The sequence below is a fragment of the Rhinolophus sinicus genome, chromosome 2 (assembly GCF_057876585.1).
Source record: "Rhinolophus sinicus isolate RSI-liver-muscle chromosome 2, RSI-T2T, whole genome shotgun sequence".
Taxonomy (NCBI): domain Eukaryota; kingdom Metazoa; phylum Chordata; class Mammalia; order Chiroptera; family Rhinolophidae; genus Rhinolophus; species Rhinolophus sinicus.
In genome coordinates this window covers 26,153,446-26,175,786 of record NC_142502.1, presented here as the reverse complement: position 1 = coordinate 26,175,786, position 22,341 = coordinate 26,153,446, and the positions used below count along the sequence as shown (strand labels likewise).

The 22,341-nt window shown below is 36.9% G+C and overlaps 1 protein-coding gene across 14 annotated transcripts in view; it reads right to left on the bottom strand.

Annotated features, from left to right (window-relative positions):
• The window catches only part of AHI1 (Abelson helper integration site 1), a 170,363-nt gene that overhangs the window by 40,093 nt on the left and 107,929 nt on the right, over window positions 1–22,341 (bottom strand). The window contains exons 23-24 of one of the 14 annotated variants that reach the window (XR_016020175.1): window positions 4,530–4,633; window positions 2,372–2,497 (exon numbers count right to left, since the gene is read on the bottom strand). The exons of 12 other annotated variants lie outside the window; for them this stretch is intronic. The gene's annotated coding sequence lies outside the window, so the exon portion shown is untranslated. Of the gene's footprint in view, window positions 1–2,371; window positions 2,498–4,529; window positions 4,634–22,341 lie in introns of those variants that run through there. One more of the 14 variants, XR_016020174.1, reaches the window with a different exon arrangement.

The following is a 22,341-nucleotide window of genomic DNA, read 5'->3' as shown; positions in this document are numbered from 1 at the left end:
GACAGAGAGCTTTAAGCAGGGGATTCTGTAACAGTTCACAAGACTCTTTGCGGTAGCTTTTAGTTAATACAATATTTATTAACACATTAAGCAGGAGATTTTTAATGGCTAAATCTGGAATGAACTGTTGTCGTTCTATGGTATAACGGCAGTAATAATTTAATTCAAATGGTACAAATGCAATTCCTATTATACCCTTACTTAGCACAGTCTAATTTACAACATGCTACGCAGGATATTTTTTAAAGTTTACAAGTCTTTTATAATTGTCAGTATACTGATGCCAAATCACTTATGTGGAAGTGGAACTTTTAACTTTTCCCTTCATTCTTCCTTCTCCAAATCTCTTCTCCTTTATTCTCCTATCTGGCACTAACACAAAAGAGGAAAGCTAATCAAAATGCTTTGAGTACCTGCCTTGTTCTAGGCACCACGCTAGTGGCTTATGTAAGTTATCTTCCTCCATCGTTACGACAATCTTGTGAGGGCACACATTCCTATTTCAATTTTATAAGTAAGAAATTTGATGTATAGAGACATTTAATGACTTGCCTAAAGTCAAGTAAACTAGTAAGTGGTGGAATCGGGACTTAAACTCACTTTCTTCTCTAATTTTTTAAAAAACTAAATACATCTATAGGACATATTTATCTAGAATCAAACACGGGGAAGCAGTAGCCGAGGGGAAAGAAGGAGGGACAGGAAATCCTAATCACTCATGAGAGATAAGACACAGTTTTGGACAGTAATACTTAAGCAGTTGGCTGTGCTGAGACCTACTATCCTCGGTCACCTGCAGGCCCACTACATTCCTTTCATGATGAAATCCAGTAAAAACTGCTTGGGTTTTTTGCCTGTCGTACCTCATCCTGGCTCTGGCACACGGAGGCAGCACAGCTTTGATGATCTTAAGCAAGTATGAGGTCAATGTATGCTTACTTATCTGGCGCCAGAGGTGGCTGCTGGGAAGGACAGCAGCAGAGATTCAGTTTAGGCAACAGAGTCATTTAGGGAGACTCACATCTGATGTTCTTGCATGAAGTACTGACAGTCTGGAATCCATCAAACTGGAGTCAGAAAACTTTTCCTGAATTTTCGACCAGGGTCTGTTGATAAAACAGTCCCTTCCAAGGAACAGGGTCCAAAAGACATGTAAGATTCTACATTTCAATTTTCCTGTTAAAGTACCTACTGATTATCCTCATTATACAATCAAATACAGCACACGAATTTCATACAGCTACACGTTCCCTATTCTGTGTCCCTGTTATGGACTGAATTGTGTGTTTCCCCCACAAAATTCACATATTCAAGCCCTAATTACCATTGTGATTATATTTGAAGATAGGAGCTTTAAGGAGGTAGTTAAGGTTAAATGAGGTCCTATGGATGGGGCCCTAATCCAACAGGACTGGTGTCCTTATAAAAAGAGGAAGAGATACCAGGAGCACAACTGCACAGACATAAAGGCCATGTGAGGGGACAGTGAAAAGGCAGCCGTCTGCAAGCCAAGGAGAGGCTTCAGGAGACACTAACCTTACTGGCAACTTGACCTTGGACTTCCAGCCTCTAGAACTGTGAGTAAATACATTTCTGTGGGTTAAGCCAGCTATTCTAATGGTATTTAGTTACGGCAGCCCTTGCGGACTAATAGTTCCACTCCCCGCCCCATAGTGTCAAATGAATCACTCATTTGGCTGCAATTGGGTAATGCCTCACTTGTATCCATTTTAGGTCCTTATCAGCTTACAGTACTATTATAATGTTACCTCCTGATGTAGAAATAATGTCCTTGTCACCAAACTCCACAACCAACATCCTTAGGAGGGTGATGGCTGGGGAGGGTACATGTCCCAAAGCAACAGTCTTTGGAGCATGTCACCATCATACGATGACATTTAAGTGCCAGACTGCTATCCAATGAGGAATCAGTGTGTTTCACATGCCAACAGTCCACGCTCTGGCTGTGGAGTTATGACCATTTGCTTGTCATACTGAAGGCACATGACAAAAGCCATGTGGCTCACGAGACTCTACTTGGGTTCCAGTGCGTGTTTTTATCCAATAGGTTATCTTCTTATTTGAAGACCACTTACTCTCTTCTCAGCACCAGTGTATACACAATAAACTTCTTTGCTGTATTAATTTGGAAGTGGAGTCTGCAGAAACCATGGCTTCCCATCTCCAATTAGGTTATCTCATTGTTCTAGGATAAAATGAAGCTCCGTAAAAAAAGCTGGGAGACAATCCCACCAAGAAGTTTGTTTTGAATTAAGACTATTTCTATTTTCTCCTTATTCTGCTAGGTCTTGTCATAGAAAATCTGTCTTGACCATTCTCTTCACAAGTATCCTCTATAACGTACCATTCCTTGCACGCAATGGATTCCTTGCACGTATCATTCCTTGGTCTGGCAATGTGGTACAGCAGTAGGTATGACACCATCTTCAGCAATATGATCCAAATCTTGACTTTATTGAGCAGTTATGAAATCTTTCTGCAATAGAAGTTTAAAAATATGAGCTTATGTGCACCCATGTTGGTAATGACAGGTCTCAGAAATGAGATGTTCCATAAAATCCACTTGGCCAAACTGTGACCTGGATTCACATATTTGACACAGAGTTCCTTCTCTTTCTCAAAGCTTGCTGAGTTTGGCCAATGGCACAAATGGCACAATCAAGTGCCATTTTTTTTTTTTTTTTAGTCCTCATAGGAGTGCTTGACAGATACTATTTATTGGTTTGGTTTAAGCAGTATGTCAGGCTGCTAGAAGACATTTGGGTGAATTCCTCTTTGTATCACCTGAGAGATTTTTTTTTCCATTATTATAGTTGCCTCTGAAGAATCCTCAATGTTTCTTGAAACTAGTGTACTGAAGGAATATTAACCAGTGTTGTTCAGCAGATGTTCTTTGCAACTTTATCAATGTGTATGATGCAATCCAAAAATCATATTCATAAGGGCTCCAGGTCATTCACAAGCAAAGTTATGTTGAACACACTCATACGGTTGAGTACTTTCTCCTCCAGCATCTTTTTGGCTGGGTCCATAATGGCTGGCAAACTTCTCTGTGCCAGCCTGCAGCTAAGGCGGCATCTGGATCACATCACCTTCCCGTGCTTTCTCCTTTATTTCAGACTTCTGGCCTCCAGAACAGCGAAAGGACAATTTTTCGTTGTTTGAAGCTACACCAAGTTGGTGGTGATTTGTTACAACAGCCCTAGAACACTAATACATGTAATTTTTACTTTGGTAGAGTGCTAGGTTTTCTTGTATTCCTTTAGGGAATGCGGACCTTTTCTGGCCTGTATTATAGTTACTTGAGATCCTTTTGACCTGTTCCAGGTACGCTTTTCAGTTTTGTTAGAGCAGATTCAGGAAGACTTTACTCTAGGGCTCAATTAACCCCTCCTCCAGCGTGTGATCTGCTGGCTGCCACTACTTGAAGTGCCACATATTGGGAGGTTTTTCCATTCTGGCCGTCAGGAATGTGAATTATTCCCATTCTGTTATGAAGCCTTCTACTTCTGAATGGCTCTTTCCTTATGGAATTTTGCCCACGTATGTTCAGATCAGTACTCAGCCAAAGACTTAGGTTATTGGCAAGATTACTACCAATTAATATAAGGTTAAATAAAAAGTAACATCTTAGTAATTACTATATGCCAGAATTCTTGTTACAGTTTAATGCACATTAACTAAAATGTATAACACTTTTGTGTTCATAAATGTAGTTAAGACCTTACACTTTTGGCATTCTTTAAGAAAGCACAGTAAGGTTTAAGATAGATATATTTAAGTTACATTTAACTGGTGTTCAAGTAATAATAAAACATTTGTTCTTTTCGATCTCATCCATTTTCTCCTCAGGAATGGCCCATTTCCTCTGGCTATGTGGCTGGCCTTGTTATCCCACCACTCCGAATTTAGTGAAGTGGAAAGCAACCTACATATAAGAACAATTCATTGGAGCAAAGGGAGAAGATGTATCTTTGTGCAGATTCCATAATGATTGTGCAGAAATGTATATGGTCTAACCCAGGCATTTCCATTTACAGCACGGTTTGTTCCATAGTGAAAACATGATTGTAGCTGTTTAAACTATGATTACCCTGAGAGATTGTACCTTTTAGTTGAAATAAAGTATTTATAACAGATTGTGGCTTCAGATGTTGTTTGCTACTTCCTGGACCTTTAGGAAACAGTCTTAACTAATTTTATAGAATTCTGAGGACGGTTTTTGTTCTTTTCCTTCTTTCAAGTTTTAATCTGCTTCATTATTCATAAGAGGTCTGGGTATAGTTGAGGCAATTTGTATGCTGTCTGAGAAAAATGGACCATTTCCTTGGCCACTGAAGATATTTTTCACGTAATCAAACAACATTTTATACATCTTGATCCAATCTCCCCCCCCCCCCCCCCCGGTGTTTCCTGGGAGTTGAAATGGCTCTGACAGCCTCATCCAATACAGTCTTTAATCCCTTTTGGGTTAAAGGTAAACATTGCACAAAGCAGCATGCTCCTACCTCTTTTGCTAGTTTCTGTCCTTATTCCACACATACAGGTTTTTCTACATGTCATTCAGTCTTGCTAAAGTTTTGGGGTCACCTCAGAGATCAATCTAAGTTCCCTGTAATAAAAAGGGTACATTTAGTGCATATTACTTAAGTTTTGGTACCCACTTCTTACACGTTGTGAAATGAGGCATATAAGGAAGACATCACTAACTAGAGAAGACAAAGGTCTCAGAAAATCAGTCTTCCTGTCTGATCACAATTTTCCTGTCCGGCGGTGCCATCGAGTCCTGGGAGGTACCGCTTGCTCCCTAAGATGATGTGGTTGAAGACGGTGGGCACTTACTCTTCTAGGAGGGGCCACTGGCATAGCTCATGAGTGGGCGCATCTTGCCCACTGTCCTGTCACCAACCATTCCCTAGAACGTCAGTGCACACAACTGTGAGTCATGCTGCTGCCAGGCAGCCTCTGGGCATCGTCCCAACCTACGCCCCAGCTGTGTCTGCTGGTTGCCCCCCAGCCAGTAATTATTTAACAATTGTCATAAAATAAGCTTTACGAAAGCCTAATTTCTCCATAATGTCAATAAAATAATATTTGGCCTTTATTATTAAAATAGAAAAAAGAGCAGATAAAAAGAGTCAGAAAACCAAATTTAACAATAAATCCTGAATTGTACAGAAGTACATTATTAAATATTCAAATGGCTTCTTTACGATTGATAACAGTGACATTGAGGTTATATTTTATTTCACGAGAGGAATAAAGAAACATGCTGCTCTATTTCTAGCATCATGTGGTAGAAATATATATAATCTCTTATGATTATTTCCATGAATACTACATATGTAAGACAACCCTAAAGACATTTGTAAGAAAGAAACCAAGGTTCTGTTATTTTTTACTGATCTTATCTAGATAATAAAGAAAACAGAGATAAAGAAAGTAAATAATTGCACAAAGTTTATTGTCTCTGTACCAGACAAACTACCGTGTTTCCCCGAAAATAAGACGTAGCTGGACAATTAGCTCTAATGCATCTTTTGGAGCAAAAATTAACATCAGACCCAGTCTTATTTTACTATAAGAACGGGTCCTATCTAACATAAGACCGGGTCTTGTATTAAAGACGCATTGGAGCTGATGGTCCGGCGAGGTCTTACTTTTGGGGAAACACAGTATGTGTTCCTATCCTGCCATATAATGCTAGTATATGTGAATCTTAAACACTTCATCAAATAAATATTTGAAAATACGAGTATTTTATTCCAAACACTTTTTAGTCAAGTAACTACCAAGGGCAATGGACAGAATACCAAACTAGGAATCAAGACAGTGAGTTTCCAGTCCTGTCTGGGCCTCCAAGGCTAAAATAGATCACAGAACACTCAGACTGAACATCTGAGTAAATTAAGAGGTTTGGACCAGAAGATAATCTGGCATACCTTCCAGCTTTAAAATTCTACCATACCAGCTACTCATATAACTATTCCAAAAGAACAGCATTCATAAATTTTCAAGTATATTCAAAATATTAATCAACTGGATAATACTGTGGCTATATTATTTATTACACTGAATTGGAAAACAGTTGTAGTAATAATTAAAACAACAATGATAAAGCATTACTCCTGAATTTACCCTGTGGAAACACTTTTTTTTTTCTTTCACAAATAGCAATGACTTGACCTTTGCACTTCACAAAGAAGCTACTCGTTTTGTATTGTGATTGGTATCAATGAAACCTTTTCTTACAGAAACCACAATTCACATTCCACGAAAACTGTTACAGTGAATTGTTAGGTTTCATTGAAAAAGGCTATAAAATATATCTTTTTATTGGTTTCTAAAATGTATCTATTTATTGGTTTCTAAAATGTGTCTTTCTAAAAAAATCAAGAGAATGCTGCAGTGTTATAGACTGGATTGCAGATTTTTTTTTTTTTTTAAATTAGCAAAGAGAAATGATTGTGTAGCTTTAATTTTCCTTCTTGGGAGGGGTAGCACAGGGAGAATTATGAATTGCTGGCTTACATTCGAGTTCTCAAAGTGTGGTCTCCAGACCAGCCAGCGGCAACATCACCTGGAAACTTGTTAGAAATGCAAATTCTTGGGCCCAATTCTAGACCAACTGAAATCATATATTGTGGGGATGGGCCCAGCACTCTGAGTTTGAACAAGTCTTCCAGGTGATTCTGACGCACCTCAAGTTTAGTTAATACTTTATTTCAGTGAACTATCATACTTTATAAAACATGCATACTTATTTGCTGCATGTACCAAGTGACACAGTGAGTGGGTAAGATACAGCCAAATCACAACAAATTGTTACCGGTAAAACTTAAAAAACAGTAAACCTGTTCCTCCTTCCCTACTAGTTTTACTTACCTTTCTTAGTTTCCCTCTTGTCTCACTGAAATGCTGATTAGCTCTAGATTTGAGTAATTTAACATCTACTTCATCATTTTTTCAACAAGCTCATGCTCAAACTGCAACTAGCAGTCATAGTAAACATTTCTTAGGTTTCCCTACAACCTCTTAAGCATTAGCAACATTTTTAAAATAGAAAAACAAGAAAAACTGAAAGATTAAGTCCATTTATCCAGCACTAATTATTAGGTATCCATTGTGTCTCAGCCTACTCTAACAGTCTGGGGAGACAGCAGTGAGCATCAGAGACAACCTCTGCCCTCAGGGAGCTTCCATTTTATTGGATGCTTCATTGTTTTTAGTCTCCTGGCCCTTTTCAAAGGAGGGATACCTTTAATATTTGTACAAGTTACTTTTCTGTTTCTCTACTTCTGTTTGCCAATAAAGAGTACCAGGATGCATGGTGATACTGAATATTAAAATCATTTATTTATGAATTACTTTAGAAAAGTATAATTTCTTTAAATTCCCTTAATGAACCATGAGCTATGAGTAAATTTAAAATTACTAGTAAAAAAAAAAACTAGATACAATGTTTTTAAACAAAAATAAAATCAAGTGTGCAAATAGTGTATTATTCACAATTTTAGTTTTAGTAGTTGTACATTTTATACTCCATAGTTGAAAGCAGTGACTTATACAGATTATATATAACAATATATCATGATAAATGAAATACTCTTTACCCTACTGTATTTATTACTTGGTTTTATTTACCAGATACTACTTCGCTGGTCAGGTCGTTTCCACAGCCACAAGTGTGGGAGGTAGTACAATTTTTTAAAAAAACACATAAACATACAAATTTGTAAATATTTAAGTGAAAAAAAATTTGTTAATTTAAGTTTGTTAAGGATATAAACACATGAACACATAAATATTAAAAAACTTAAAAACAAACACATATATAGAGAAATAAGTTATGAAAGGGTCTTCCAGTAGACAGACCTGTATGTGCCACTGCAAAACTACGTTAGAAAAGCCCTTTCTAAATTTGAACAGGCACCTATAGGAATTCAAAAATGACTAAATGAGTTAGAATTTTCGTTATTCTCTTTTAGAGTGAGGTATGGGTCTACTTTTCTGTGCTAAAATATAGATAACAGATATAATAGCTATTACTTAAAAATAATGAGGTCTGTCTTGAGAGTGAAATTAAATCTCTTTTTGATGCTTAATGAATGGCATCTTCAGGAATTCCTGAGCAGTAAGTGCAAAGAGTTATAGTCCTTGATATTTTGAGACAATCCGTACAGAAACTCTTGAGAACTACTTAAGAGCACTACTAAGGACATTTGCTAAATTTATCAACATAATTCATTAAAATCATAGACAATTTCTAAAAAGATGAATATCATTCATATGACTCATATAATAAAAATCTCGAGTGTGTGCTAAATATATGGCGCTGAACACATAGCATGGAAAATACAAAGAAACAGAGTATACAGTTTGTGACCTGAAGATGCTCAGGATATAATTAAGAAAAATATATTGTTTCAAATATTATATACTTAAAAATACTCATTATAAATGTTTAGCATAAATTAATATCTTATAAAGATCTGTTTTATGAAATATTTTATTTAAAAACATCTCATTTAAATGTTTTAGTTTTATTCAAACAAGGTTTTAAAATTCACTGGTTCTAAAACAAGTACATAAATCTCAGTATGGGTTTTTCTCAGCATCAATGTACATCTATGGTTATTATTTAATAATCTACTATGCTATAGATATGTCTGTGGATCTGTCTAGATATATATAGAAATATATGTATCTACCATATAATTAATGCTTACTGTGTGCCAGGGATGTGCTAAGCATTTATGCATATGTTACACTATACAGCATATATATGTGCTTTATTATGTATAATATATACTTATACATTACATAAAATACGTATTTTAAACCATATATAGTAAATACATATTTGTGCACACACACAAATTTATAGCTACCGTACTTAGTATTTAACATGCCTTGTTTCTTTAATTATAAATTAAAAGAATTATTATTTGTCTAAATCATACAGTTTGGCAGATTCTATATGGTTAGCAGGTCTGCTTTTCTCCTAAGCCTATGCTTTTAATCTCTAAACTTACATACATATTTAAGTTTGAAGTTACAGGCCTTTGCAGACTTAAGTAAATACAAGGCTGCCTGGTTCACTGCCTGTGACTTTCTTTAGGATTATGGCAAAAGAAGGGTCTTACAGACTTAATATTTCCATTGAAGGCACCTGAAGAAAACCATTAAAGCATTTTTCTTCATATTAGCTTTTCAGGCACGATTTGTTGAGCCCACCAAACTGGGAAATTGAAATGGGCTAAGATGACAGCTTATACATGTATATTAACATGTGTATACATTTGATCATTGCCGTTTATATTTAAGGGTGGAGGAAATTACTGAAATGACTACAGGTAGAAATAATCTGGAAAGACTTTGTGAAGGGATCTTGAGTAATAAATAGAAAGAAGAAAGCTTTTTAGGTTGCTGATGGCCAGGCATCAATATTTAACTGCTATTCTATTTAAACACTGAGGCTTGTCTATTTCTGATTTTAACATCAACGATGAGGCAGAAAGAGAGTTAACAAAAAGTGAGTCCAAGGGGGATTAGCAGAAGGTGATTTGATCAGAACTTTGCACTGCCCCATTCCCTGTTGGGGATAGCCCAGGCTCAGCCCTTAGGGATAAACTTTTTTGTGGAAACACCCCTAGAAAAGGGAGATAAGACCCCAAGTGGAATTAGACTGCTGGAGCCTGCCCATAGTCTGAACTCCAGCCTCATTATAATACAATTAGAATAAAATGAACATTATAGCTTGCCCCACCCCCACGGGTTTTTCTGGGTAAGAATATGCACAGAAAGAAATGAGTTATATAACCTGCACATGTCCATCAAATGACCTCAGTCTATTGTGAAATGTATATCACATCTTTTGCTGTAAGAAAATTACCCACTCTCTCCTATATAAGAAAGCTAACCTAAGGCGTGGGGCAGCCGTCTTCTCTAGACACTGCCACTAGCTTCCTCGTTGCCTGACTTTAATAAAGCCTTTCCTTGCGTTCTCACTTTTCTGAGTCTTGTGAATGCTTTCACATTCTGTGAATGACCAGGGGCATCCAAACACAACACAGTCAATCCAAATATTCACGGAGAAGCTCATGTCCACGCGTGTGAGCATGTGGGCTAGCAGGGAAGAAGAGAAGAATTAGTAGGATAATGAAGAAAGAAGCTTAACGGAAAATGTCCCTGGTTTGGCATATAATTCTAATTGTCATACATATGAAGATGCAGACAGTTCACTAGGAGGTCTAAAACTTAACAAACAGCATTTCAAATGGCAAAACAGACATCAGCAAATAGAATTTTTAAGAAGTAAATGGAAAATCCTGAGCTTAAAGACAGATTAGTAGAGGGGAAACACTTCTAGAATGGGAAATTAGTGAAAATTGGCTCGTTCATAAAAGCAAGAACATTGGAAAAAATTGTCATAATCAACTTTCTAGGAACTCTGACAATTAGCCAAAGGATTGCAACAATCCAAGGAGGAATGTAAGAAAAACAGTGAATCTTGGTAAACACAGCAAGCTCTGTGGAGTTTTAACCTGTCCTATTCCCGTTACTTTCTTGCCAGCTCCATGGCAGCCTTAGAAATCAACAGACTCACAACTACAGTAACTCTGAAAACTAGCAGGCCAGCCGTCACAGGAGAGGGCGGAACAGGTCAGAGTGCCTCCAAATCCCCATCTCCAGAGAAGTGCCACTATATGGCCCTATGTAGCAGCCCCTGAAAAGCTCCATTCTCAGGGCTTGTCTTTATGTGATGTGACTCAGAGCCAGCTGTGTGAACAGCCATATCCCTAGGGCATTTAAAAAAAATAATCAGTTGCAACTTAGGTGGTGATACAAGTTAGGACAATAAGGGGATGATCAAAACATTAAAAGGAAAAACTGGGAAGTGATATGTCTACAGGGTACTCTGAAAAGCTCCAACACTGTCCTGGAAATCTAAAGGGCCACACATGTGCAGGACGTGTGTGCCCAGGGAGACCAGAGAAGGCTGTCGTCTTTCCCTCTGACTGACTTTTACAGTCTGTGCAAACAAAAAGTGAAGTCTATGCAATGTAGTTTTGAACTGCCTATTGAAGCACTGGAAGTATGTCCCGACATACATACAGAGCCCCTTGGAAAACGCTGCAGGATTTGGATTCGGGCATTTAAAGAAACCTGTCTAATCATTAGCTGACCACTACGTTAACCAAGTGGACACTTCATTTGTTACACATCACAAAAAATACAGACTTTATAGAATTAGTCCAGGAAAGTCACTAACTAAATACACACATTAACAGTAACAATAACAAAAATGACAAACCATGGAAGGGTGGGGGTAGAGAATCTGATTTCTAGGTTTGCCACATTATATTATCTCAAATGTGAAGTTACCAACAAAAAATTACAAGATATATAAATAAACAGCAAAGTATAATACTACACAGGAATCAAAGTCAATAAAAATTGCCCCTGGGAAATCTGGGCTTACAAGACAAATATGTTAAATTAGTGTGAAAGTACACACACACACACACACACACATTGGGGGTGCCAAAAAATGTATACAAGTGGACACTTTGGTCAATGTTGCTCAAGCAGTAGTTTGCTGTAATCAGAAGTGTCTGGACGCTGATGGTAACCAATTTGAGCAACTCTTGTAATTGCAGAAGTCAAACGTGACATTCATTCATTTTTTGTTATCGGTATATATTGAGTATTACAATTTTAATACAGTTTTCCTTTCTTATAATGTGTATATATTTTTTTTCTCTCTCTCTCTCTATATATATATATGTATGTATATATGTAGAAATATCTCTATATAGATATATATACACAAATATGTATCTATATATATATCTCTATAGAGATAGCTCTACCTATGTGTATATAATATACAAAGACCTAAAGGAAACCACATCTAAAGAATTAAGAGAAAGTATGAAAATGATATCTCAGGAAATAGAAAATATCAGTAAAAAGATAAAAATTATTAAAAAAATAGAAATTCTGGAGCTGAAAAGTATAATATTAACTAAAGGGGCTCAACAGTAGATTTGAATTGGCAGATTAAAGAATAAGTGAAGTTTTAAGATAAGTTAATTGAGATTATCTAGTCTGAGGAACAGAAAGAAAAAAATGAAGAAAAAATGATGATCGTTTCCTGATAAAAACACTCAACAGAGTAAGAACACAACGGAACTTCCTCAACCTGATAAAGGCTATACAATGGATGGTGGATTTTGTTAAATGCCTTTCCTGTATCTATTGAGATTACTGTGTGGGTTTTGCCCTTATTACTATTAATAAGATCTATTACATTGATTTGCATATGTTACACCAGTTTGTCATTCCTGGGACAAATCCTATTTGGTCATGGTGTATAATACTTTTTATATTTGTAGATTCTGTTAACTAGTGTTTTGTTGATGTTTTTATATCAATCTTCATAAGAGACTCTGGTCTGTAGTGTTCTTGTCTAGTATTGGGATCATGGTAATACTGATTCCATAAAATAAGTTGGAAAATGTTCATATCACTTTGAATTTTTGGCAGATTTTATAAAAGACTGATGTTATTTCTTTTTTAAAGATCTGGTACAATTCACAAATGATGCATTCTGTGCCTGGATTTTTCTTTGTGGGAAGTTTTTTGATTGCTAATTCAATCTATTTACTCTTACAGGTCTATTTAGATTTTCTTTTTTCTTCTTCAGTCAGTCTTAAGTTGTGTCTTTCTAGGAATATGTCCCTTTCATCTAGGTTACTTAATTTGTTAACATACAGTTAATAACAACACTCCCTTGATGTCCTTTTTATTTCTCTAAGGCCAGTAGTGGTATCTCCTTTATCATTTCTGATTTTACTAATTTGAGTGTTGTCTACTTCCCCTCCTTGGATCAGCCTAAAGTTTTGTTAATTTTCTTGATCTTTCAAAAAACCAATTTTTGATGTCATTAATTTTCTCTATTCTTTTTCTATTTGTAATTTATTTCCATCCTAATAGATCTGTTAACTTCAGCTTTGTTTCTAAAATCAAAAACTTATTTCTACATTTGACATAATAAACTCTATGAATCAATATATACATATACGTCTATATATATAACATATATTTTAAAATTATATCTGGTTTATATAATTATATAGTAAAATATAATAATTTTCCCAGTTAGAAAATTGCAAAGGATTTGAAAAGATTCTTCAAAGAAGATATACAAACAGCATTTCAAAAGATGATCACATCTTTAGTAATTAAGGAAATGAAAATCAAAAATTACAAGACACCACTTTCTACCCACTGTGATGGCTATAATAACAAGTGACAAGTGACAAGACAGTAACAAGTGAGGATGAGGTGGTGGAGAAATTGAAACCCTCATACATGGCTGGTGCGATTGTAAAATGGTTGAGAGCCACTTGGCAGAAAATTTTGGCAGTTCCTCAAAATGTAAAACATAGAGGTAACATATGACGCAGCAATTCCGCTACTAAATATATATGCAAGGGAACTGAAAACTGTTTACACAAAATCTGGTATGTGAATGTTCATATAACATTATTCATAATAGCTAAATATGGAAGCAACTCAAATGCTCATCAATGGATTAATGCATAAATAAGATGTGGTAAATCCATATAATAGAATATTATTCAGCCATAAAAAGGAATGAAATTTTGATGCTTACCATAACATGGAAGAGCCTTGAAAATACTATGGTAAGTGAAAGAAGCCAAATGCAAAAGGTCAGATGTGATATGACTGCATTTATATATTGGGAATAGGCAAATCCATTGACAGAAAGCAGCTCAGTATTTGCCAGGGGCTAGGGAGAGAGGGCAATGGGGGTGGGGGCGACTACTAATGAGTATGGGATTCCTTTCTTTGGTAATATTACACTATGTTTTAAAATTAGAGAGTGGTGATGGTTGCAAACCTTTGTGAATATATTGAAACCTAATGAATTGTAGACTTTAAAGGGGTACATTTTATGCTATGTGTGTTATATCTAAAAATAGCTATTAAAAATAACATCATAGAAATTATGGTTACGGGGAATAAAGCAACAGATACAAGCAAAAATACAGAGGAGACCATAGCTCTCCATGTCAGAGCGGAGAGCCTTGATTCTGGCTATGGAAATGGAAATATAGTGAAAGGAGAAAGCAATACATAAGGGAAATAGACTTAATATATTACCAAGGTTTTCTTGGTAAGAACTAAGCAGCTGGTAGTATCAGTGATAGAAAATTAAAGTGGGAAGGCCTGATCAAGGTCCTGGGGAACACAGCAAACTTATTGAGCTGTATTCATGTTTAAGTTTGTTAGGTTACCAAATGGCTAACAGCCTAAGTACTTATGAAGATTTTTGTAGTAGAATGGAGAAAGGAAAGAATAATTAAGATTAGAAATATCAACTGAGGAGTCCTTCATACGTAGGTGTCAACTGAAACTTCAGGGTGCACAGTGAGCTTTACAAGTAGGTCTCCAGGAAGAAGGGAGAAAGCCAATCACCTCATTCTTGGGTGATACTCAAAATTACATTCTCATTCCTTCACTCCTGTTCTTCAAACAGCTGTCTGTGGCATGTGGGTAGCATAGTTTGAAGCAGAGCAGGTGTTTGTAATTTCCTTTCTCAAGGTCACAGGTGACTCTGCCAGTGCACTAGAAAAACCACAGCTTCTGGGTCTCTTTCTTCCCACCAAACCCCAAGACCCCCTTCTCACATCCAGATTACTCTCTGCTACTTACGTGTCTTTAACTCACCCCACAGCTATAAGAACTGAAGTGCCATTACTCCTGAGAAATCTACTAAGACTCTATCCACTAACCTCCAATCATATCTGAGAAAAACTTCTTGGTGGGTGGTAGGATATTTTCCAAGAAAAAAAACTGAAATTGGCTTTCTTACATAATTTACATGATAGATTTATTAAGAAGGAGGAATCTGCATTCGTCTATGTACCCTCCTCAAATCAAGGCCTTCATGACCCTTTTAATCTGTCATTCTGGTCAGCCTTTCCATTACCACCCCATGCCTAATTCCACTGTAAGTTATAGTGGATACAAAAATCAGATGAGAAAATACACAGTACATAGCAGAGTTTTTAAAACTATAAATTGCTTTTATAAGTGTTAATTACTGTTAATATTATCTGAGCTGCTCCCGATTTCCACAGAATCTGTCTTGTGCCACTGTCATTACAGTTTAGTGCTTTATTCACATAAACTGATTCTGCTTTTAGGGAGTTAATATTGTTGGCGCATCTACAACAGTGCAGTAACACATTCAATTTAGATGTTTCTAGGAGACCCTTACAGACCTTTTGTGTTTCAGTTTCCCTACAGAGAAATGATGATAATCATAACACTTTTATCTCATAGAATTATTATGAAATTCAAGTGAGATAACCTACATAAAACACTTTGTACAGTGCCTGGTACACAACAAGGGCCCAATAAGTGTCAGGTATAATTATTCAGTTCTTAAAGTTCTTCGAGTTATTATAGAGAAATGATGTTTTATAGTAAAATATTTCTGTAGAACACCCACAATTATAAATATGACCATATTTTCCAAACCAAATCTAGATCTACTAACTTCAACTCCATTTCTGAAAGCAAAACTTTATTTCTAGGTTTGGCAAAGGAAGCTCTGGAAAAGTGCCCTCAGAGAAGTCTGCTCATGTTGCTTTATAAGATATGATCAGGCAGAGATATAGTGACAAGAAAACTGTGAAGTTTCATTAAAAACAGACAAGAAGTTTCATTTCCTACAGGAATTTATCTCAACCTTTACGCATCAAACTAATCTGTGACCCAATTATGTGGTTGTACCAAAAGGTGTTTGTGTTACCCACTGCTATACTGCCGTCTCTGCCAAAGACTAATCTCAGGGGACACTGAGATGATGGCAGGATAAAGAGCATGACAGAAAGAAGAAACTGGGTGAACTCATATATATTTACCAGGGCAAAAGAAAAAAATCTATGGGACATCAGTGTGGCAGATGGTAGATGTTCATCCAGGCAGGAAGAACAGAGCACTAGTTTCATCACTTTGATAAAGTCTCTCCCGAAATGGAAAATAATATTTCATAAGATAATGAGTGTTAAATTTTTTCTTTTCTAAATAACTGGTGTCTTCGTTTTATGGCATGATCAATTCAAGTGCCAGTTTCTGCTGTAGAACTTAATGCTTCCTTAAAGGGATTAAGTTTTATACTGAGTGGCAGGAAAATTTCAAGTAATCACCAAATCTTGTTTTAAAAAATACAAGTAAGTATTTTCATTAACAATGGCAGTGATGGGCATTTGTGAGTTGATTTGGTGGACATAACTACCATGTGTATAATATATGGAAGTGAATTATAACTGAATCCTGAGAAAAGGAAGACAGAGAAATGATTTGAGCAAACATTCAGGGATGACTACCTGAGATTTGCTTAGATTTTCTGCTTCAGTATGTTCTCCTGGAACAGTAAGGGCAGTTTAAAAACATTCATAGAACTTTAGACCCAAAAATGGATTTAAAAGATCAACTTTTTCAACCTTCCTCATTTTACTAACTAGAAAAGTTTTAAGTCCTTGGTAAAGGACCCTGCAACAACTGCCCTGCTCTTCTCCTCTGTCAAATGATAAAATCCAGTCTGCATCTTTCTCCTGCTCTATTTAAGTTGCTGGATCTTTCCTTCTATCTGAGAAATGTTTATTTTGAATTTAATAGTGTTGTACAAATACCAAATTCAATTTTTCACTTTTGAAGAAGATGGAAAAAGGAAACATTTATTTTACATTCTATACAATAGATTTATATCAAGGCGGCCCTTTTTGGAAAATGCTACCTTCTTTTGTGAAATTACTCAGCAATATACACACAAGGCTGAGCTATGTAAATTGCTGTTCTATTTTCCATCCTGCTCTCGTGACAGGTTGCCTGAATTGCTTCTAGTTCATCATGCCTCCTAATGTAACCACCTAGCTTCCTTTACAGGGACGTGTTCCTATGTTCCCACACATTTCTGGCTACCTATGATAGATATCACAGAAACTCCCTCCATTTCCATACTCCTCTGGCTTCCAAGATGCTACACTATTCCTGATCTCCTGTCTCTCTTCTCTCTTCTTTCAAATCCAGCCTGGCTCTTTGCTCTTACTTGTTTCTATAGTTTCAGCGTATATTCATTTATTCATTTAAGTAGTATCTACTGACAGTCTACAAGCAGTAGTGAATAAGACAGACACGGTCCCTGCTTTCATGGAACTTACATCCTATTGAGGAAAACAGGTGATAAACAACAAAACAACTGAAGAAAAAATTGCAAATTGGGAGAAGTATTAAGAAGGAAAAAAACAAGGTGTAATGATAACGACTAAGTAAGGGGTGGTGAAAGAAGATCCTTTGAAAAGTTGACATTTACTGGGATCTAAAGAAAAAGAATTAGGAAAGATCACCAAGAGCAAAGATGTGTCATTAGAGACCAAGGCTAAGATCATCCACACGCTTGTACAATTACTGTGTACGAACGGGAAAGCTGGACAATGAAAGCTGACAGGAAAAAAAAACTGATTCAATTGAAATATGGTGTTGGAGGAGAGCTCTACAGATACCCTGGACCCTCAGAAAGATGAACAAGTGGGTCCTAGATCAAATTAAGCCTGAAACATCGCTGGAGTGAAAAATGACAGAACGGAAGCTGTCCTACTTCATCATGAGAAGGCAGGGAGCTTTGGCAAAGGTAATAATGCTGGGAAAAGAGAAGGCAGCAGAAAAAGAGGAAGACCACACATAAGATGGACTGACTCCATAAATGCAGCCATAGGCAGGAGTCTATGGAGCTGAGCGGGGCTGAGAGGACAGGATACTGTGGTCACCAGTGTTGGAGCCAACTCAGTAGCATGTAACACACACAAAGAAAAAGCCCGTTACACAAAAGGGTGCAAATTTTACTGGCAGTGAAGCCAAATGTTCAAAAGCCTATGGGTAAGTAAGTGAAAGCTTGGTTGTATTAAAAAAAAACTCAGTGGAGAGCGTCCTAAGGTGATGCTGAAGAGGTAGGCAGTGACCAGATTATGAAGGCCCAACAGGCGCCAGGAAAGGGTTTGGGCTTTATTCTAAATGGTAGGAGACGCTACTGAAGAGTGTTATGCAGGAGGCTAACCCGTTCTGAATTCCATTTCAAAAAGATCTCTCTGGCTGTTATGACTTAGTGAACTGATGAATAAAATGATCACACATTTAGGGTTGGCCAGGACAGCCCCAGTTTATGCTGTTATCCTGGTGTAACTGAACTTTTGCGCTGACTCCAGGCGAGAGTCAGGATATGCAATAAATAAATAAATACATAATAAAACAAACTTTAAAAAATGAAAAGCGAAAAAGAAAGGAGGTTGGTCAAGACACATGCAGGCCGTTATGGCACTCTTCCTCAGATTTCCTGGTTCCTGACATCCCTCACCTAGCTGGGACCTTGGGGGTCCTCCCTTTGATTCTTGACCTGAGAATCTTCTCAGGCTTGGGATATGTCCTTATCCTCATTATCTGGCCATCTCTCGTGATTAAATAATATTCAGTATCTGGTACACAGAAATCTACTAAGTGGGGTGGTGTGTCTTAACTCATTTATTCTTCACAGCGATCCCTGAGGTAAGTGTGATCACCTCACAGCGATCCCTGAGGTAAGTGTGATCACCTCACAGCGATCCCTGAGGTAAGTGTGATCACCTCACGGCGATCCCTGAGGTAAGTGTGACCACCTCACAGCGATCCCTGAGGTAAATGTGATCACCTCACGGCGATCCCTGAGGTAAGTGTGATCACTTCACGGCGATCCCTGAGGTAAGTGTGATCACCTCACGGCGATGCCTGAGGACCCACACTTACAGAGGAGGACACTGAAGCACAAAGAGGTCAAGGAACTTGGAGCAAAAGTGGCTGAACCAGGACCCAAAGCCAGGGAATTTGGTTCTGGACTCAGTGTTCTTAACACCTCTTCTAACATTACTTCTCAGTGTGAGAGACCCAGATATGTTTTGGGGACTGAAAGTAGCTCAGAGTGGCCAGAATGAGTATTGGGGAAAAGCGGGAAATAAGTTTAGAAAGATAGCGGAAGGGTTTCAAATGACATACTCAATAGTTTATTGTCAACTGGTAGGAGATGGGAGTCCATCACAGGATCTTTAACACATGTTCATATTTATGCTTCGGCTAAAGAGCTCCGTGGAGAACAGATTTGGGAGGTGAGTAGGCGGAGACCCACTCATGACTCGACTTTTTCTAAAGACCGGATCTCTGCCTCCTTCCTGGATGGGGCCTTTCAAGACCCTTGTTGTGCAGAATCTGCCCCTATGACTTGCCACAGCTGAAGCCTGAGCCTTCTGACTACCGGGTCTCCCTTCCGGACGCCAGAGCTGAAGAGTGTGGCTCTCTCAAGCACAACAAATTTAGATCTTCAAACTTATTCTCTTTTTTGAGATCCAGGCCTATATTCTCAGTTCTCTGCTGAACATTTCAACTTGTTCATGGGCTCAACACAGCTAAAGCTGAAATCTATTAATCTCTGAAAAATCTCCCTTCATTTCTGTGTTTTAAAAACAATCTGTTAATTGAGTCATCATTCTCTCAGTAACCTATAGCTGCAGTCTTGGAATCATCTTTTACTACTTTTCTTTTGAGTTCCTATCATCAGTTCTGATCTCCAAATCTTTCTCAGAAGCATCTCTGTCTTTCCATTTCCATTGCCCTTTCCTTCTTCAGATCCTGATCACCTCAAACATGGATTATAGTAGCTTTACAACTCACTTACCTTCTTCCTGTCTCCACACACCTACAATTTTATGAGCTGCTTTTATTTTAACCTTTTAAAAACATTACCCCCTTGATCATATTCTCTTGTTCAAATGCCTTACTACTGCTTATACTGAGTAAGTCTTATTTCTTTACCTAACATCCAATGACCTTTATAAATCATGCCCAAATTACTGTTTCTAATCTTCTATCTCTGCTTTAGTCAAACTGTCTATCCATTTGTCACCTCTGTATTTTCCTTCTCTGATGGACCTTTCCCATCCTTCCTTTATGATTCTGTAGCACCTTCCTACTCTAAACAGCCTTCCCAAACCACTCCAGGCCTGGGAATTCCTATAGCACTCAAGGCCTAACCCACATCCCTGTGCTTGAGCACAAACTTGCCTTGGGGACATGGTACCTATTTTGTTTGCTCTCAACTTTTAACCATTTCATGTATCCGGATCTAACTGTTTACAGTGCACTTTCCTATGACACCAAGAGCTACTCAAAGACACAAAGCCTGTTTTATGTTTTTTGTATTTCTACTTTTCCCAGACCTACTTGGTGCTTGGTACCATACTATCCTATGCACATTCCTAATGTTTACTGATAATTTAGAAAATAAATTCAGGTTATTCCACTGTTATGTTATAGTCCGCCAGTAACATAAAACTTTCAGATTTTCAAAAGTTTGCCAGGTAGAAAAATTTAGCAAAGTCAAAAGTAAATTAGGGGAAAAAAATCTAAGAAAAATGGCAGTGGAGTATGCTGATGGGAAAAATCAACATGAGCTTCATAATTTACAATGTCTGGATAAAAAAAAAATAATGTGCAGATACTTAGAAAAATGTTATATTATGGACAACTCAGAAGTGGTCTTAAAGGACAACCTATTTAGCATTTATATTTGAATTTCAACAGAATTGCTTTGAATTGCTACTTTATTGATAAGTGAAAACAGATTCTTTTATGACTTAAGTTATAAAGCTTATAGTTTATCAGTTAGTTCCCTCTCCACCCTGCAATTATCTACAGGAAGAGATTGGCCATAGGTTCTATTTTATGAGTTTTATAGGGAAACATTCACCCCAATCTACATACTATGAATTCCTGGAAAATTCTACAGATTGGAGGAAATAAAGTGTTCCTTTGAATCAAAGACATTTCACTTAAATTCACACATTTATCCATAAATAAGCTGCCCCAAATATTTTGTAAAAATGTGAAAGACATATTTTACATAGATATATGCATACAATTATGCTAATGTGTAATAATGCAATATGTAGCAATCTTGTGAACCTACAGAGCGGGTCAAATAATAATGACAATCTAACAACAAAAGCAACTCAAAATGTTGTACAGTAAGTATAGTTATAAAATTCAAGAGTCTCAGAATGAAATTAAATTTGTATGATTCAGACCAGTACAGTTATGAATAAGTTTAGTGTTAAGAGCAAGCAACATCACAAATGTCTCAGATAAATTTCAGAATAATAAAATACTCTAAAACACTTTAAAGTTTACTACTGCTGAAAAATTATGTGACAAAAATTCATCAGTCAAATCCTTAGAAAACCTAGAAGAAGTGTAACTACAAAATGAATTAATTAATAGCTTATTAGTGTGGTCTTATGAGAAAGAATAATGAACCAACATTAAATCTCCAATCAAACTAGGATATTTTAAATCTTAATAATAATGCAATACTTAGACAAATGGCAAAAGTGTCCCATAACTGGTACAATGCTGATAAGACAGCCTGGATTTTGTTTCAACCTGTTGTGTGGTAGATGTGCAGGCTTCTGTGAAAATGCAAGCTGCAGTTTTGTAAATTGCCAAAAAATCCATTTGTTAAAAGAAAATTTGTTCTTATTAATAGGAGTTGTGGAAGCATTAAATAAAATAAGAAGAGCCACTAATGGAAGGCAGTGTGGAGGTTTCTCAAAAAATTAAGAGTAGAATTACCATATGACTCAGCTATCCCTCTCCTGGGTATCTACCCCAAAAACCTGAAAACATTTATCCTTAAAGATATATGTACTCCGATGTTCACTGCAGCTTTATTTATAGTAGCCAAGACATGGAAACAACCAAAGTGTCCTTCGATAGATTGGATAAAGAAGATGTGGGACCTATACACAATGGAATATGTACTACTCTGCCATAAGAAAAGATGAAATACTGCCATTTGCGACAACATGGACGGACCTTGAGATTATCATGCTAAGCGAAGTAAGTCAGACAGAAAAAGTCAAGAACCACATGATTTCACTCATATGTGGGATACAAAACTGAAAGCAACAAAGGAACAAGACAAACAAATAAACAAAAACTCACCAGAGGGTAAGGGGGGAAGAGGGTGGTAGAAGAGAGTAAAGAGGGTCAAATATATGGTGATGGAAGGAGAACTGACTCTGGGTGGTGAACGCACAATGTGATACACAGATGATGTATTATAGAATTGTACACTTGAAACCTATGTAATTTTACTAACCCTTGTCACCCCAATAAATTTAATTAAAAAAAATAAAG